Source organism: Triticum aestivum, chromosome 3D (genome assembly GCF_018294505.1).
Source record: "Triticum aestivum cultivar Chinese Spring chromosome 3D, IWGSC CS RefSeq v2.1, whole genome shotgun sequence".
NCBI lineage: Eukaryota > Viridiplantae > Streptophyta > Magnoliopsida > Poales > Poaceae > Triticum > Triticum aestivum.
In genome coordinates this window covers 348,096,184-348,110,890 of record NC_057802.1, presented here as the reverse complement: position 1 = coordinate 348,110,890, position 14,707 = coordinate 348,096,184, and the positions used below count along the sequence as shown (strand labels likewise).

The following is a 14,707-nucleotide window of genomic DNA, read 5'->3' as shown; positions in this document are numbered from 1 at the left end:
CTCAAGTCATGTGTAATATATATATGCCCCTTGGGCCTTCAATAAAGATAAGTTGCTTTCGTAACAGAGTTGTCAATTCAACCACACCCGGAGAACAAAATATCTGCAGCAAAGTGATTAGTAGCACAGTAGTTTGATAGCAGTAGTTACAGTAGCAACAGTAGCGGTAGCAGAAACAGTAGCCGTTTAGTAATTGTAACAACAGCAAAAACGAAAGTAACTTGGCAAAGATCAAATAAGTGAAAAGTGTAGGCATTGGATCAGTGATTGATATTTGTGTTGAATAATATTCATCATGTAATAGTCATAATCTAGAGCGATACACAATAGCTCCAATTCATCGATGTAATGTAGGCATTTATTCCCTATATAGTCATACGTACTTATAATAAGAACTTGTATGACATCTTTGTCCTACCCTTCCATGGCAGCATGGTCCATAAGGAAACTAAGAGATATTAAGGCCTCCTTTTAATAGAGAACCGAAACAAAGCATTAACACATGGTGAGCACATGAAATCCTCATACTACAGTCATCACCGGAAAGAATCCTAATTACTGTCACCTTGGGGTATGTGGATCATAACACGTAATAGGTGCATACAACTTGCAAGATAGGATCCCAAACACACTTACATTCATGAACATAATAGGGTCAAATCTGAAATAATGGCACTCGGGCCCTAGTGACAAGCATTAAGCATAGCAAAGTCATAACAACATCAATCTCAGAACATATTGGATACTAGGGATCAAGCCCTAACAAATTGACTAGATTACATGATAAATCTCATCCAACTCCATCACCGTCCAGCAAGCCTATGAAGGAATTACTCACTCCAGGTGGTGAGCATCATGAAGTGGTTGATGGAGGATGGTTGATGGTGATGATGGTGACGTGGCCCTTTTCTGGAGCCCCTAGGACGAACCCCACCCGATGAAGCAGGGATGGCGCGCTCCGCTCCAAAAGGCATGAACTATTATCTAACCCTCGACGAACGGATTCTATAGACACTGGATTAGGTCAGATAACTATGGGCCCCAAAGGTAATGGGCACGGCGCGGGGTGGCCGCCCCTTTGCCTTGTGAGCAACGACCCCCCCCTTCGGTGAATCTTCGTTTGTAGTTTTGTGCTTTTATCCAGAACTCCAAAGCTTGTCTGATGCCGAGAACTGTTTTCCTGACAAAAACGTGCTCATGAGTATCGCTCAAGAAAAAACGTCGTCTCCACTAGTTGTCATCATATCAGTGCATATGAGAGCACAGAGCAAAATGTAACAGTGGTAGCGTGCAGTAGCGTTTAGGGTACTTACTTGCGCATATACATTAGGTAGTTAGGAAGGACATTTATCTTAAACATATTCCTTATCTCTACCTCTTTCTTCTTTCTCAAGATTGTAATCCCAACTACTGTATGCGCTATCCCAGGGAGGTGCGCCCCTGGCCTATATAACATGTAACAGCGCTCCCACGGTGGGTAAGACGCTTTCGCCTATTCGCACATGGTAATCAGAGCCTCCTCTTCCAAACCCTAGCTGCTCCATAGTCCCAAGCCATGTCTTCCTCCAGCGCCACCCCAAGCAATCTTGGCCAGGTCACGGAGAAGCTCTCCCGGACGAACTACGTCCCGTGGCGAACTCAGGTTACGTCGCAGCTGAGGGGAGCTGGGCTCTTCGGCTACGTCGATGGAACGATGCCGGAACCCACCCGCCTCCTCGTCACCAAGGACAAGGACGGCAAGGAGTCATCTGAGCTCAACCCTCTCCATCCCATCTGGGTGAGGGAGGATCAGCAAGTGCTCGGCTACCTCCTCAACAACCTCTCCAAAGAGGTGCTGATCGCGGTGACCACGGTCACCACCGCACATGCCCTCTAGGTGGCGCTTGCAGGCATGTTTTCCTCTCAATCTTTGAGTCGTGTCAACAATATTCTCACTGCCTTGATCAATGCATAGAAGGGCACCCAATCGGTTGCTGCATACTATGCTCATATGCGTGGCCTTGCCGATGAACTCGCCGCGGCCGGCAAGCCCATCCAGGACGATGAGCTCATCTCCTACCTGCTGCATGGGCTGGATATGGACTACCAGCCTCTCGTCTCCGCCCTCGATGGCCGTGTCACGCCAGTCTCCCTCGACGAGCTGTACTCCATGCTGAGCAACTTTGATCAGTGTGTGGCACAGTTTCACAGCACCGGCGGTGGCTTCAAGTCCTCGGCCAACACCGCCACTCGCGGGCGCAGCGGGTACTCATCGCGCTCTCGCGGTCCTCCTCGACACAAGGGCAAGCAAGGCGGTGGTAGCTCCAGCAACTCCTCTCGCGGCGGACGCCCCAACTTCACCAACAACAGGGGCCGTCGCGGCGGGGGTGGCAGCGGTGGCGGCTCGGGCAGATCACGTCCTGATGTCGTACATTGCCAGATCTGCGGCAAGCCTGGCCACACGGCCAAGGACTGCTGGTATCATTTCGATGAAGACGAAGCCTCCTCTGATGAGGATGACAAGGTGGCTGCCGCCGTTGATGGGTCATATGGCGTCGATACTAACTGGTATCTCGACAGTGGCGCCACCAACCACCTCACGGGAGAGCTTGAGAAGGTGACTCTTCGTGAGAAATATCATGGCAAAGATCAAATCCACACGGCAAGTGGTGTAGGTATGAGGATAAGTCATATAAGTCATTCGGTTATACGTACCCCTTCTCGCAAGATTCATCTTAGAAATTTTTTGCATGTTCCTAGTGCCAACAAAAATCTTCTCTCCATTCATCGTATTACTATTGATAATCATGTATTCATTGAATTCCATCCTTTCTTCTTTTTGATCAAGGATCAGGCCACGAGGAAAGTTCTCTATCGAGGTAGATGTGTTAGAGGGCTTTACCCGTTGATTCCGGAGTTTAGAAGATCAAATAAACAAGCTTGCGGTGCTATCAAGCTTTCGTCCACACGATGGCACGATCATTTAGGACATGCATCTTTTTCTTTGGTTGAACGTTTGCTTAGGAAAAATAAGCTCCTGTTTGTTGGTGAGCGAAATATTGAAACTATTTGTGATTCTTGCCAAAGAGCAAAATGTCATCAATTACCTTATCCCATATCTACTAGTGTTTCCACTCAACCTTTGCAATTGATATTCTCTGATGTTTGGGGTCCTGCCCCCACCTCGGTTGGTAGACACACATACTATGTTAGCTTCATTGATGACTATAGCAAATTTTCTTGGATTTACCTTCTCAAGAAAAGATCTGATGCTTTTCAAGTGTTCAAAAAATTTCATGCACTTGTAGAACGCAAGTTTGACAGCAAAATTATTGTTGTCCAATCCACGGGGGGAGTATAAAGCCTTTTTCAAATCTTGCAACTCCCATGTCACCGCTCACCAACAAAACGGGTCTCGAGGCACTAGTTGAGTTGGTCTAGCGTCTTGATTGCCGGCGCTCTATGCTTAATTTTGGACAAGCGTACGGATGTGCACATATCAACATGCTCCTAGTTCGAGTGCTTCTTCATGCAAACTATCTTCACTTTCTTCTGGGTGGCCTGACGGCATTCTCCGGCCGCAACTCTCGACCACGTTGCTCTGGGCAACAGTGTCCTCGGAGTTGCTCTAACTCGGAGGCAATGCTAGAGACACCGCGCAGTTTCATATCCTGTTGAGGATATAGACCTTAGAGTCACCCGCCAGGAGGGGCCGGGTTACTCATATGGTCATTGCCAGAAGCCCGGCGCCAAGCTTGAAGACGGTGGGCCAAAGATGGGCTTAAGACCCGGATATGGCTTAAGGCCCGTAGTTACAATCATTATTATGGTAGAACTTGTAGTGTAAGGCAAGAATAGTTGAGAGTCCGAGCCGGACACTCTTATGAGCCGGCCGGGACTCTGAGAGCTGCTGGGCGTCAGCCTCCCTATATAAAGGGACGACCCGGCAGCGGTTTAGGGACAAGAACAATCTCATCGAGAGCCGGGCATAGCAGTTTAGCTCCCTGGTGATCGTAACCCTAATCAATACCACCTCAAACTGGACGTAGGCTTTTACCTTCACCGTAAGGGGCCGAACCAGTATAAACCCTCGTGTTCCTTGTCCCGCATTAACCCCTTCAAGCTTCCTAGCTGCGATGGCTCCACGACTAAGTCCTAGCTCGAGGACATCTGCCGTGACAATTCCACGACAGTTGGCGCCCACCGTGGGGCCAGCGCACGGTGGATTTGAGTTCTTGAAGGGCAGCTTCGAAGGGCTCAAGGGATACGCTGTGGGCCGGATGACCAAGAGTCGTCGCGGCAAGCTCTACATCGACGATGCAAACTGGGGCCCCGACGCCGGCTCAATTGAGTACGGGTACCGGGTCCCCTTCGGCGGAATTCATGTTTTCATTGGCAAGATTGGTGAGCCGGGCCCTGAGCCGGATCTCTGCGCCGATCTCATCGAGACGGCTCAGCGTGCACGACCCGCCCGGGCCCGGCCTGCCTTAAGGCATGCTTTTGTGGGGTGTATCCATGGAGGACTCTCTGATCGATCTGGATCTGGTGATGAGACGGCCGCCGGCTCTGACGGCGAGTCGGCCACCGATGAGTCAAACTCGTCGTATCAACTTCAAGATGGCAGGCTCATGGGTTGCTCCGATGGTGACAGTATTCCGGACCCGTTTGAGCCGCCAAGTCAGGTTGGAATCTTTATGGCCGGTGCGCAGCCTGTTCAGAACCCCGCTGCTGGAGCGGGAAACCCGGTGCCTTCTCCGGCTCAGGTGCTGATGGATCTCACGGACAAGATGACGGCCCTGTTAACCGCCACGGTTGACCCGGCGGATCAAGCTCAGCATGATGCGGAGGTGGCACAGTTAAAGTTGGATCTAGTGAAAGCTAAGGAGGAGCTTGCAGCGGAAGGGATCAGGCTGGCTGCGGAGAGGGCGGCTCTCGATGCCCAAACCCAGCTAATCCAGGCGCAGTCCTTCCAACTCACGATGGATCAGAACGCGTCCAATGAGGTCATGAGAAGGAGGCATCAAAAGACCCAATCTCGACTCCCTCCGGTTTACGATCCACGCAACCTCTTCAACACGCCAGGTGCAGGGTCTAGTAACCCGCCAGGGGTCATAGTGCCCGGGTCTGGACCCCTATTCAGCCACGAGTGATGGGGCCTCCCCAGGTGCCCCCTGCCCCGCCTCAGTACGTGCCAATACCCCCGGGTCATTATAATAACCCGCTGGAGAACATGGTCGCTGCGGCAGCACGGCTGGCGGCTCTCCCAGTTGACGGCGACTCTCCGACGGCTATTGAAACCCGCCGGGTCAGGGAACTCCTTCAGACAGCACTGGCGCAGCAAGAGGCGTACTCCTACAGCCGGGACAGGATCCACTCGACCCCTCGTCCAGGCCGGAGCCCGAGTTACAGCAGGCACATGGTCTCAGCGACCGGCTCAAGTAACGTCCGACGCCATGACCCGCCCCCTGGCCATGGCCCGGCTCATAACGGAGCCTTTCATGCAGCAGACCAGGACAGAGCGCGGCAAGAGGCGGAGCAGGTGCCTCAATTAACGGCTTACCAGACCCCCCCGGCTTATCCGACGACTTCCGTCGACGTGGGTATCCCTACCAGGACTGGGGGTGTCCCTTGTTTAGTGCCAGCTATCCGCAATGAACGTCTACCCAAGGACTTCAAAGGCCCTAGGAAGGTGCCTAATTACACAGCTGACTTACAACCCGCAGCCTGGATCGAGAGTTACGAGATGGCCATGGAACTACTGGAGGTCAGTGAGGCGGCAATGGCCAAGTACTTCACCATGATGTTGGATGGGACTGCCCGCACTTGGTTGAAAGGGCTACCACCGAATTCCATCGGGTCTTGGGCTGAGCTGAAAGCCCGGTTCATCCAAAACTTCAAAGATACCTGTAGGCAGTCTATGTCAATTGTGGATTTGACTAACTGTAAGCAGCAGGAGGGTGAGTCTACGACACATTGGGTTCGCCGGGTTAAGGAGATCATACATTCGTCAGACAAGATGGATGCCGGCTCAGCAGTCTTAATGCTGGAGCAGAATTGTCGTTTTGTGCCCCTGAAGATGAAACTCGGGCGGCTTAAGCGCGACTGCAGTGATATGGGTACACTAATGGCGGCTCTTGTCAAGTACGCCGATTCTGATGGTACCAAGGATCCCCCTTCAGATGATGAAAGGACAGGGAAGGGAAAGAAGAACGGCAATGGCAAGGGTCCTCAGCATAACCCGGGGAACCAAGGAGGAGGCAAGCGCAAGGCCGATGGCAGCCTAGAGTTTGTAGCCAACGCCAGCTCACAAGGGAATAACCAGCGACGTAAGGGGAGGCCCCCTCCCCGAGGCGGCGGGTCAGGCCCGACGCTGGAGCAGCTGTTGAATGAGCCTTGTCCAAGGCATGGCTCTAGAGAGAAGCCAGCGACTCATCTATGGAAGGATTGTGCAATCATGAAGGCCTTTAAGAATTACAATGGCCCGGGCGGCGGCTCAGGCGCCGGCGGCTTTCATGGCCCGGGCGGCGGCTCAAATTCTAATCCTCAGAACGGTCAAGGGGGCTTTAATCAACAGTCTGGCCAGGGTCATCAACAGCAGCAGGGGGGTTATCAGACCAATCCAAAGCAGCTTAGCGGTGGACAGTATCATGTGTTTACCACCAGTCTGTGTAAGCGAGATCAGAAGCTTCATAAGAGGGCTGTGAATGCTGTTGAGCCGGCGGTTCCACGCTACTTGCGGTGGTCTGAGCAGCCTATAGTGTGGAGTAGGGAGGATCACCCTCCCCGGGTGGATAACCCGGGCCACTTGGCCTTAGTGGTGGCTCCTCAAGTGGGAGGATATAAGTTCACAAAGGTGCTCATGGATGGAGGCAGCAGCATCAACATCCTCTATTATGAGACTTTTCGCCGTATGGGGTTGGTTGATAAGAACCTCAGCCAGTCAAACACTATCTTCCATGGTGTGGTACCTGGTAAGTCGGCTTATCCAGTCGGCAAGATCGAATTGGAAGTGGCCTTTGGAGATGAGAACAACTACAGGGTGGAGAAATTGACCTTTGAGGTGGTCAAGATAAGAAGCCCGTACCATGCTATATTTGGGCGGCCGGCTTACGCCAAGTTCATGGCACGGCCGTGTTATGTGTACTTACAGCTCAAGATGCCGGGTCACAATGGGACCATTACGGTTCACGGCAGCCGGAAAGTGGCTCTGGAGTGTGAGGAAGGCGATGCAGCTTATGCAGAATCTGTTTGTGCAACAGAGGAGTTGAAGTTTTACAAAGACAATGTTGACCCAACAGATATGACCTCTCTGAAAAAGCCGACTACGGAGCATGAGCCGGCAATGAAATTTAAGTCAGCTGATGAGACTAAACTTGTTGATTTCGTTCCAGGAGATTCATCTCAGCAGTTTAGCATCAGTGCCAATCTGGATCCAAAATAGGAAAGCGCGCTCATCGAGTTCATCCGTGAGAATAGGGACATCTTCGCATGGAAACCTTCTGACATGCCAGGTGTACCTAGAGAACTCGCTGAGCACACTCTCAATGTTGATCCGAAATTTAAGCCGGTCAGGCAGTTCCTTCGGCGGTTTAATGAAGAGAGGCGGAAAGCTATTGGTGAAGAGGTGGCCCGGCTCTTGGCGGCCGGGTTTATTGTTGAAGTCTTCACCCAGAGTGGTTAGCTAACCCGGTGCTCGTACTCAAGAAGAACGGCACTTGGCGGATGTGTGTGGACTACACGGACTTAAACAAGGCGTGTCCGGCTGATCCTTTTGCCCTTCCCCGTATTGATCAAATTATTGATGCTACGGCAGGTTGTGCGCGCTTAAGTTTCTTGGATGCTTATTCCGGATATCATCAGATTAAAATGGCAGTTAAGGACCAGGAGAAGACGGCGTTCATCACTCCCTTTGGAGCCTTCTGCTATGTGTCTATGCCCTTTGGACTCAAGTGTGCACAGGCGACTTATCAGCGTTGTGTACAGAACTGTCTTCATAAACAGATTGGGCGCAATGTTCATGCTTATGTGGACGATATCGTGGTTAAGTCCATAAAAGAGGAAACCCTGATAGATGATTTGAGAGAAACCTTTGATAATCTCCGGGTCTACAAGATGATGCTTAACCCAGCCAAGTGTGTCTTTGGTGTTCCTGCAGGCAAACTCTTGGGTTTTTTGGTTTCTGACAGAGGCATTGAAGCTAACCCGGAGAAGATCAAGGCCATCACCTCCCTGGCTAAGCCGGCGTGTATAAATGACGTTCAGCGCTTGGCGGGTCGCATCGCTGCTTTAAGCCGGTTTATAAGCCGTTTGGGTGAGAAAGCCATGCCATTATATCAGTTGATGAAGAAAACTGATAACTTTGTCTGGAATGATGCAGCTAATACTGCCTTTGAGGATTTGAAGAAGCAGCTGGCAGAGCCTCCAGTCCTTGCTGCTCCGGTTGATAAGGAGCCCTTATTATTATATGTGGCGGCGAACACACGAGCCGTCAGTGTGGCTATGGTGGTGGAGCGCAAGGAGGAGGGTAAGGAGCATCCGGTTCAGCGGCCGGTTTATTATGTCAGCGAAGTGCTCATTGAGTCCAAGCAGCGGTATCCGCATTGGCAGAAGCTTGTTTATGGAGTGTTCATGGCGAGCCGGAAACTTAAGCATTATTTTCAGGGTCATCCCATCACTGTGGTCAGTTCTGCCCCTCTTGGTGATATCATTCAAAACAGAGAGGCCACAGGGAGAGTAGCTAAGTGGGCTATAGAGCTTGGACCTCATGGTCTCAAGTACGTGCCACGCACTGCTGTTAAATCTCAGGCCTTGGTGGATTTCATCAATGACTGGACAGAGTCACAAGTGCCCGAGCAGAAGCCGGATAACACATATTGGACTATCCACTTTGATGGGTCCAGGCAGTTGGAGGGCTCGGGGGCTGGAGTCGTGTTGGCTTCCCCTAAAGGTGACAAGTTCCATTATGTGCTACAGTTGCTGTTTCCTTGCACTAACAACGCGGCTGAGTACGAGGCCTTGCTCCATGGTCTTCGGATGGCTAAAGAGATGAGCTTAAGCCGGGTAAGGTGCTTCGGCGACTCAGACTTGGTGGCTCAACAAGTATCAGGAAAGTGGGATTCCAAGGACCCTCTCATGGCGGCTTATCGCCGCGAGGTTGATGCCATTGCTGGGCACTTTCAGGGTTACCAAGTGGAACACATCGATCGCAGGAAGAACGAGGCGGCGGATGCTTTAAGCCGGCTGGGCTCTCAGCGAAAACCGGTGCCGCCTAACACTTTCCTGGACGTCCTGTATAGCCCTTCTGTTAAGTTGCCTACAGAGGAAGACTTGGCTGTCCCTGACCCGGAGGCACGACTGGTGGCAGCTCTCCATATCATACCAGACTGGACAATGCCGTATCTGGCTTACATGACCCGGGGCGAGTTGCCTGAGGATGAAACTTTGGCCAGGCAAATAACCCGGCGGGCTAAGTCAATGATTGTTATCAATGGCGAGTTGCATCATCGCAGTGTTACAGGAGCGTTTCAGCGTTGTGTCTCCCCTGAGGAAGGTCAAGAGATCTTGCGTGAGATTCCATGAAGGGGATTGTGGCCATCACGCCGGCTCAAAGTCTCTTGTGGCCAAGGCTTTTCGCCATGGTTTTTATTGGCTGACGGCTCATGCTGATGCAGAGGACTTGGTCAGTAAATGTGATGGTTGCCAGAGGTTCTCACGACGGGCTCATGTGCCGGCTCAGGAGCTGAGGATGATCCCAATTACTTGGCCCTTTGCGGTCTGGGGGCTTGATATGGTTGGGCCTTTCAAACGATCCAAAGATAAGAAGACTCACCTATTGGTGGCGGTTGACAAATTTACCAAGTGGGTGGAAGCTGAGCCAGTTAGCAAGTGTGATGCGGCCACGGCGGTTCAATTTATGAAAAGGGTGATTTTCCGCTTTGGTTTTCCGCACAGCATTATAACTGACAATGGCACCAATCTATCCAAAGGCGCCATGGAAGAGTTTTGTCAACGAGAGCATATCCGACTTGATGTCTCCTCAGTTGCTCATCCTCAATCCAATGGTCAAGCTGAGAGAGCTAATCAGGAGATTCTGAAGGGTATCAAGCCCCGGCTTTTGGTCCCTTTGCAACGGACGCCGGGTTGTTGGGTGGAGGAGTTGCCCTCCGTGTTATGGAGCATCAACACTACTCCTAACAGATCTACAGGCTTCACGCCTTTCTTCATGGTTTATGGGGCAGAGGCCGTCCTCCCCAGTGACATCCGTCATGACTCACCTCGAGTGGCGGCTTATGTTGAGGCGGATAATGAACAGGCGCGCCAAGATGCTCTTGACTTGTTGGACGAACAGCGTGATGTGGCAGCAGCTCGCTCCGCGATTTACCAACAAGACCTGCGCCGTTATCATAGCCGCCGGGTTAAAACCCGGGTATTCCAGGAAGGCGATCTCGTGCTCCGGCTCATCCAGGATCAAACAAATGCACACAAGTTATCCCCGCCTTGGGAAGGACCCTTTGTGGTCAGCAAGAACTTGCACAACGGGTCATATTACCTCATTGACATTCGGGAGCATAAAGATTCACGTAAGTCGGAGGAAGAGACCCGTCGGCCGTGGAACATAGCTCAGCTTCGGCCTTACTACACTTGAGTCACCAGCTCTCGTGATGTACATATTTCTCTCAGCCATGTATATATTATGATAAGCAATAAAGCAGGACCTCTGTCCTTTTTTCTCCTCCAAATATGCACGTGTTGTTTTCATTGCAAGATTACATGATGACTTGAAGGAGGATCCGGCTTATGATCGTATTCGAATCTAGCCATAAGCAACAAGGTCACTTGGGGGCTTCCTGTTCAAACATGGGTCGTATTCGAACCAAAGAGAACATAGCTGTCGATACCCATTTGATTGGCAAAGTGCCGAGCTCATTGGGGAGTTTTCCTTGATCATATTTGAATCATGGTTTCACCCCTTTGGGAACCGACGTGGATCGTATTCGAATCAGCGTCGTTAAACAATTCTTAAAATCACTTGGGGGCTTCCTGTTCAAACATGGGTCGTATTCGAACCAAAGAGAACATAGCTGTCGATACCCTCTTGATTGGCATCGCCACACCCACTGGGGGCTATATGATCGTATTCGAATCTTAGCATAACCCCTTTGGGCCGGGTCTCTGGTCGTATTCGAACCGGAAGCCCCTAAGTTCTTCCAGTTTATAGTCAGTTTTGTCTGATTATTCCAAGTGTGTACGGCCGGGTCTCACTTTGTCGGCTTAACTTGGGTTTACAGTATTGCTGAACACAATGGGTGTTATAAGACAGGTAAACCAGAGTTGCGGTACCAACCTTCTTATCCGGGTTATCTAAACCAGAAGTATGCTTGCAGGCCGTTAAGTATGTTCTTACGGCTGTATTCAGGATATCATTGAAGACAAGTCCTTTTTGATTCATATTCCGGGTTATCTAAAACTTATGATTCTCAGGGCGGTAAGCCGCCTCGAGACTTGTGATTTGCCCTTCTATGCAGGATAATTAAAGGCACCTCTTTTGAGGTTCAGAAAAACAAAGGATTGATTATGACCCGGAGAAACATCAAAGAGACAACTTCAAAAGACTTCAGCATTCAATACGTGCACGATGGCACGGCAGAGATAAACTGTTGCACCTACTCTATTACAAAACTCATCAAGTCTAAAAGGGTGGAGCATTGTTTGGTAAACCGGCTGCGGAAGTTAAGACGCTTGCTGGGTGGAAGTCTCCGGCTCATCTCTTCCTTCTCCTCCGGTTGATCCCAAGACCCGGAAGGTTGATGACTTCCAGTCGATGCCGCTGAGAGCTTCGAACTGGGCTTCTTCGTTAATTAACCCGGAAGGGTCAATCTCCGGGGCGAAAGTGTGCTGACGAGCCGGCGGGATCAAGTTGAGGGCTTCATAGCGCGGAGTAGGAATCCTCTGATTTTCTGCGTCGTAGCCCGGCTGGTACTTGGTCAGATCGGTATCGTTGCCAATAAGAGTGGCCACCGGGCGTACGGCCTTCACGCAAGCTGCAAAGTCCTTCTGATCAAAGCGGTGCCGTCTTCCTTCAGACTTGGGTAGCCGAGGGCGATGTCCGCCGGGTCTAACTCTGGCAAGAACGCCTTAGCCCGGCTCAGCGCAGCAATCGCTCCGGCTCTTGCAGAGGCTCGTCGCAGCTCTTGGATCCGTTGAGGAAGAACGGCGAGCCGGCGAAGGACTTCCGCCAGGTGAGTCGGCACCTCGTTGGAGAGGGCCACCACAGCCAAGGCACGTTGTGACCCGGTGTAGAGTTGCTCCACCAGGGTGTATACGGCCTTCAGCTTGGTCACCACACTCTGATTCAGGTTGGCACTTCTGGGACCTGTTTAACAAAGACAGATAAGCCGCCGACAAGGATGAAATTATGAGATATACACATTCTAAACTTGATGAAAGCCGGCGAGACGACTTACCGAAGACTGCGGCCACCATCTGGGACACTTGGCGCTTTAGGCCGGAGAGCTCGGCGGTCTTCTCGGCGAGAGCCTTCTCCGCCTGTTCAGCCCGGTTCACCAATGCGGCCTTTTCTTCGGCCCACGCCTTCCGCTCAGCGTCGAACTCCGTCTTCAGCTTTTCTTGCGCGGCGATGCTGGACACGAACTTGGCATTTGCCTTCCGGGTCTCCATCTCTTGCATCTTCAGCCGGTTCTTGAGATCAGCAAGGTCAGCCTCAAGTTTCTTGCCAATAGCCTGTATAAACTTCCGGGTTATGGCATGAACAATTACTCTACAAATTTAAAGTCCCAAGCGTTTTCCAAGCAAAGACACTTGGCACTTGGGGGCTAATGCATATTGAACGTTTCTATCTACACATTGCCGGTTCAACTGGAGTAAGCCGGAACCTAAGTCTACAACATACTCAATCATAAGTCGTCGACTTGGGGGCTAGCATAGTACAGGTAACTAAGCAGTAAGTAAGAGGACAGAAGAATATTACCTCAGATTTCTGCTGGATCTGGGTCACCATGGCAACTTCTGCGTCCCGGCTCTTGTGCACTTGGCTGATGTAGCCGGAGACGAGCTCTCCGATGCTCAGGTTGGCGTAGTCGGAGAGGTCTAGGTTCACCCGGTGGGGCTGCAGCAACTCCCCCTTAGCGGAGCACTTAGCCAGTGCGGTAGGTCTCCCCGGCTCAACAAATGTCGTCCGGGTGATCACCACGTCCGGGTCATTTGTTGGTTGAGCCGAGCCGGAGGCCTCCGGGTCAGCAGAAGCTTCTACAGGTGCCGTGTCCTTTGGAGTGGTGGCTTCGGGGGCGGAGGCAGCTGGCGGTTCTTGAGCCGCTACCTCCAGTTCAGGCAAATCTGGCACTCCGGCTGACTTGGTTTTCTTCGCTCTCTTGGTGAGCTTTGCCTGGGCACTGAAAGGACAGAAACGTTAAGCACAAAAAGGGTAAGTAAAGACAAGTATAATATGAGATGGTTGTCATTACCCGGGCGCGGTCTTGAAAGCCGGAAGACTCGACTGCATAGAGTCGCCCAAAGAGGGGGAGGTCTCCTGATAATTTGAGTCAGAAGAATTGAGTGGCTGACGGATAACACCTGCCAACGGATGAAAAGGGTACAAGTGGGAACTAACCTCAGTTCGGCGCTTCCTTGATGCGTCGGGTAACCCGGCTGAGAGGTCGGCGTCCTTGTTGGTCCGGGTGTGATGCCGGCTTTCATGAACCTGTTGCTTCAAAATAAATTGAGGGTCTTGATAAGCTAAAGGATGGGAAAAGCTTACTTTCCGGGTTACCCTTCGGACTTTCAGTTTGGGCAAGGGCTCCGAGTCGGAGGAAAGTGACATTACCTCTTCAACCACCGGATTACTTGCGCCGGTGTCATCCTGTCAATGAGCAAGTATTGATAAGGCGGACAGCAACAAACAACAAATACAGCAAGGACTTAAAGGCTCAGGGGTTACCTCTGACTCGGAGCTGTCGCTTAATTGCATCAGCTCCGAAGCAGTAGGCCTGCTTCCTTTCTTGCGAGGGGCGGCTTTCTTGGCGGCTTTCTTCGCCTTCCTGGCCTTCTTGGCCGCTTCATGGTCGTATTTGACCCGCCAGAACTTGTCATCAGCCTGAAAAATACAATGATGAATTCTTAAAATGGTTCAGGTGAAGGTTATATGCAGAAGAAGATAAAATGTTAAAGTCAGCGGCTTACCACTGGGGCTGGGTTGGTCTTGCAGAAGGGGGCTAACCCGGTCCTTCCGCAGTCTGCCAGGCTCTCGTTCAAAAGAACCTTGGTCATCTCTTCTGCAACGTCTTCAGGAAGATCGTTGCGGCTGTGTCTCTGAGGGTCATCTTTTCGGCCCGTGTACTCGCACATTAAGCCGGGGCGGCAGCTCAATGGGATCACCCGCCATGAGATCCAGACCCGGACCAGGTCGATTCCATTTAGACCATTGCCCAGGAGAGCCTTGATCTTGTTGATAGTGGGGAGCAGAGGTTGGCGCTCCGCTTGAGTCAGCTTGTCTGACAGTGGGTGAGTCGGCTCCAGACGCGAGGGGCGAAAGCCGGGCAACGGACTCTCGTCAGCCGGCGACGTGTCTTGGCAGTAAAACCACGTCAGATTCCAGTCCTTGGGGTGGCTGGGCGGCTCTGCGTAAGGGAAAAGGCAGTCCCTACGCCGCTGGATGGAGATGCCGCCTAACTCCAGACTTGGCCCATTGGCGCACTCATTCTGACGGTTCAAA

General features: G+C 51.6%; 1 pseudogene; it reads left to right on the top strand.

Annotated features, from left to right (window-relative positions):
• Positions 1 to 2,029: 2,029 nt before the first annotated feature.
• LOC123081202 (uncharacterized) lies at positions 2,030 to 2,168 on the top strand (annotated as a pseudogene).
• The last annotated feature ends 12,539 nt before the right edge of the window (positions 2,169 to 14,707 follow it).